Raw genomic sequence first — 5,444 nt, forward strand, 5'->3', positions numbered from 1 at the left:
TTAGTGAAATACTGTATGTGAAGATACATGGAATGCAGAAATTATGGAATATTTATGTATTTATAAGGCCTCTGTGAGAAACATACTTCTTACAGTGTTGGATGAGGACTAGAATAGGTTTTCTTTATTTTCCTCATTATATTTATTTTTATTATCCATGTATAATGAGGAGCTTTGTATTGAGACTGTTTTGCATATTGTATTTCAATGTGTATAACAGGCACCTGTAGAGGCTAAATCAAAATCAGCAGCTGGCATAGTTATGTGTGGTCAATCTTGATGAGGTACGAACTAAAATTCTCGAAAAAGTCCTCCAAAAAGAGGATTTTTGATACTAGTTGATCTTTCAAAGGCAGAACGAGTTTTGGGAACCAAGAATATAATTTGCCTATAGTAGTCTGTATGACTATATTGCTTTTAGACTTACTGACTCCTACTCCCTTTCCTCAAAGGCAGCTCTTTTCCTCAAGTGTTACTGGAAAACGACTGAGGACAAGAGGCATATGGGGATTCTTATGTCCTAGCATGCTAAATGAAGTCATTCATTGTGTTCCTTATAAGTTCCAGAGATGTAGTGATCCCCCAGGTGCACAGATTTTCAGACAATATAATAATGAATTACAAATATTTGCTGTCCTTTCTCTGAAGTTCACATGAATTGAACTGAACCGATCCTGCTGAATTGCAGAGAAAAAACAGTCCTGTGTATTTGCAATATTTAAATAAAACACAAGATAACAGCAAGAAACAGTTTCGAAATAAAAAACCTAAGCACACCATCTTCATTAGGTAGCATACACACCTCTAGAATAAGTTAGAGGCGTTCTAATGGTATGTCAGGAATAAGCCATTAGAGAAGTCTTTAGCTGTATGGAAAAAATGAACCAATATGTTATAATTTTGTTATTAAAATTTCACCATGTCACTGTTTTGATATGAATATAAAATAGAAAATATTTTCCTGTCGTCTCATGCCTGGTGATAAGGGGTCCTAGAGTTCTAAGTGGTTGCCACTCATCAGTGTAAAAAGGAACAAAGTGAGTTTCACGTGCAGTCTGAGATTCCTTTATTAATATCACATAACTCAAATACAGTGAAGAGTTGAAGACCCAGGACAAACCTAGACCATGGGTTTTAAGGGACAGAAGCAGGGTGGAGTTTGGGGGTCAAGGGGCCAATAGGGAGAAGACCAAGGAGGGACACAAGGGAAAGTTCACAAACATAAACCCAACGGGAAGGCTAATGTGATGAGATTTATACAAGCAGACAAATGGAGCCTCGAGGAATAGGGGATTACCCAAGGGGCAGTCCAGACAGAGGCTGGCACCAGAAAGGATTGACAGGGAACATTTGGGAATAGGGGTACGTATCAGAGAAGACAGACAACCCAGGCTAAACTACCACCCCAGGGGGAGGGAGGGGGAATGGAATAAACCACAGGGTATTAAAACACAAAATTACACACAGCAACATTTTCCTTATACATTTGCACAGCAATAGCATATAATATAAACTATATTCTCTAAAACATAAGACCCGTTCAATGCCAGTATCCTCTGGCGTCTGTTGTTAGGTGGTCAAATATCAGAATTCTATTAATGCAAGAAATCTATTACCCCCCAGTCCTTATAAATGATGTATGGTACTGAGACATTCTCTCTCACTTGTTTGAGGGAGGTGACGTGAGACTTTGGCCATTTATACAGTGAACTTTGAAAGAACTGCTGGTAGTACTGAACAATCTAATATTTTGGTGATCAGCCTTTTGTCCAGAGAGAACAGGAGCAACAGGTGTCCAAGAGGAGTAGCCAGGTGGATCAGCCTCCCACTGAAGGCTGAAAGTTAGTGGGTTTGTATGAATGGCTATCCTCATTTTTATCACAGTACTACTGAACATGGTAGTAGAATATTTTCCCCCTGGGATGTAGAAGAACTAGTTCTTCCAAAGTCAGTGAAGTCTAACTCCTGCTGTAGTAGAGTCATCTGAGACAGCTTCCTGACAAGGAGTGAGGAGATAAACCCCTTCAGACTTTTATGACTCAACTACCATGGATGATGTTCTTTCCAGACAGGAAGCGGCTGTCCTACACTTTTTCTTCTTTATTTCGCTTTAGTCACAAAGTCGATATTTCCACATACTTTCCATATTTCATACCTGTAAACTGGGAGTGTTTTCAACTTTGTCGTCCAGGGAATTCTTTGCTGTTGTAGTAGAGAAACTAAACCCTTTAAGATAGTGTGCAGAATGGTTCACATTAATTGCTGATGTGGGCATGGCCTGAATACATCAACTGAGTCTGAAATTTGTCAAGGTGTCTTGTCAAACCACTGAAATACAGACTTTTGCTATCACTGGAATGTGCCCATCAGAGCTGAAGCTGTATCAGTGGCTTTGCTAAAAATGCCTCCATTCTTAATGTCTCCTGAAGCTTTATCTATATTCTTATCAACCACTGCAGTAATACAGAGGAAGACTCAAAGCTAATGCAGCATGTGATAGAGTGATTCTATTTGCTTCAAGAACTCAGCAACTGCTCCTGTGATAATTGTGGCTATGGGAACTTACTGCTTGGAGCATTCACATTACAAATACGTACATCACTCAAAGATAGAGAAAGGTACCACTTTCTGATCACTGAAGTTCTTCAGGTTTTGTAATCCACATATAAATTATTCTTATCCTTATATCCCTCCTTTCCTGTCCTTGAACAATCTCATTTTTTTCCTTAGGATTCTGTAGTAGAGGACAAAATGACATTGTGTGTTGCTCCCTTTGCCCATTTATGAGCTGACCATGTTCTTGTGACACTGAGAGAAATCTTCTTTAGCTGTGACAGCACATCCACACGCAGACAAGGGTAAAAGTACATTTAGGAAGTATTTCTCAAAAAGCTTGCTGACAGTTGCCTTTTTTTGGTCCTGGTTTTGATTCTGAAATTATTTGTGAAATATGTTGGTTTCTGCATTTGGGTCAGCCTTCCTAAAAACTCCCTTTTGGCTTATCCTAAACAAAGAATGTAGCTTTTTTCTCAGTGACCCTGTCTGTAACTTGAGATATGTTAACAACATTGAAATTACAAGAATGATCAAATTAGAATGGGTTACTCTTTTTATCTAGAAAAAATACAGTTGTAACATTACTATCGGACATGATACTTCTGAAATGCAAGAATAGTGCTAAAAACCAAAACAGCCGTAGAAAAGGAGTGAGTTTGTTAAGTTCATTATCAGAAAAAACAGCTGGCTTTACAATTCTTGTTACATTATTATATCAAACTTATCCAATGACAGGTTCAACAGGCTATTTATCATATAAATGCTTTCTATAATATAAATACAAATAAAATCGCAATATACATTATCCCTAGAAACAATAACAAAATGTCACTTTTTATTTAAATAATTTCCAGACTGCTGTTTGGTGCAATAAGTAAAAAACTGTAGGAAACTGTAGAAAAATGTGGAAAGGTGTGTCTGTATGCATGTTATAGCTACTTGCTTAGAAGATACATTAAATACCCATGCATCCTGTTTTCTACAGATTTCACACATCTGTTGAGTTGGTAGTATTCTGTGAAATTTTAATGAGGAAAAAATACCACATTTGGTTTAAAATACTCGCCATAGTAGTCCTACCTTTTTTATAAGGGTTACTGTAAAATGCTACTCTGATTTGAAAAGTCCTGGGGAATATACTTTTACCATTATGTGGAAAAATATTTTTCTTTCTGAGCACTACCAGTTTTTTAAAATGAGTGTTTAATAAAGAAATCTCACTATTAATTTTGTAACAATCCCATGTAAGTAGTTTGCATAAAATGTTGCAATTTATATAAACTATTATTATATTTCCATTTTACAGTTACTGCAGTAGATTTTATGAGACCATTTATGATTTGAAGTTTGGCTTCTTTGAGACTTAATTTGAATGGTGACATATGCTGTAGAGTGAACATCCAGCAGAAGTTGTTATAATCTTGTCTCCTAGTGTTTGGTCTCTAATATTGGTGTTTCTTGGCTATTTTTTTTCCTTCAGTGCAAAAATGATGGGCATATTTTAACAGGTATATTGTAGATTTTAGACAGAGGAGGTTTGCATAAAAAGACAGATTTCACCCTTAAAAAGACAACAGAAAACTCCTAATCTCTTTTTCTTGGAATTTCTGCCAAGGACTCTCTACAGGGCAGGGAAATGAGAATAAAATAATCTTTCAGGTTTCCTTTTAATAAGATTTTAGTATGGTAGAGAGAGCATAATATAACAACATAATTGTACAGGCAAAATATTGCATTGACAGAGAGCTGAACCATGCTCTTACTGATGTATTTTACGTAAAATGCAGACCTATTCTAACTGAACAGTGAAAGTCCTGGTATTCTATTAGATTATAGTTATAATAAATTCCATGTTTAAAATTTAACTTCTGTAATCTTTAAGGATACAGTGTGCTTCTCCAGTTTTATTGAGAAAGGTGATGGAGTTGACAGAAAAAGTAATTTTAAAACTGTCAATTGATGAAAATTAGTTTTTGTTCAATTTTTCCTTACATTTTTGGTTTTGATTAGTGAAGGTTTCCTAATCTGTCTTTTTTTTCAAAATTTTAAAACAGTTTATTCTAATTGGAGTGGAGGACAGCCATTAGCAAAAATGCTCTTCTACAAAATTTCATAGCTTTAGAACTGAACAGGAATATTCATTTCAATCAGAAGATTAGCTAGTGGTAATAATTTTTCAAAGAATTATGAAAACTTCTGGATACAAAGTCTTAAAGCAGATCTCTTTAACTCTGTAGAAATATAAATGAATGAGCTTCAAAATCAGAATTAAATGCTAGCAATTTATGGTTGACTACAATGTTTGTAAAAATAAAATATATTATTCTGTAAAATCAATTCAATTAATGAAGCAACAAAATATTTTATTATTTCCAATGAATTTAATAAAAATTTAAACCAACTATCTTTATTTGTCTTTCTGTCACTTCAGAGGCAATGTAGTCATGTGGGAGGTGTGCATAAGTAATAGATATTATGTTGAATATTGCTGTTTGCTTTTTTGCTACTTTTCCCACTTTAATTTTTACAGCTGTACAACTGAAAGAACAGTTGGTTTTGCATGAGATTCAGAATAAAGAGGTTTATTTTTTTATTTACTTCATCTACTCTCCATAGTGCCATTGTTGCAAAAATCTTAGTCTTTGTAACGATGAAAAGAAAGTCTGTATCTAATGACCTTACTGTAAGCAATTAGCTTTTCCCCTAGTGATGTGGATTTGTCCATTCCTAAATATATGAGAACAGGGACGGAGCCTTTAAAAAACTTCAGCTGTTCATTGTAACATAAATAAATAGACATTCCCATACAATTTCATCTTTTCCAGAATAGCTTTGCAAGTTCTCCCTCATAACATGCTCTAAAAATATTGACAGGTATATATAATCAA

This window comes from Hirundo rustica, chromosome 1 (assembly GCF_015227805.2).
Source record: "Hirundo rustica isolate bHirRus1 chromosome 1, bHirRus1.pri.v3, whole genome shotgun sequence".
Taxonomy (NCBI): domain Eukaryota; kingdom Metazoa; phylum Chordata; class Aves; order Passeriformes; family Hirundinidae; genus Hirundo; species Hirundo rustica.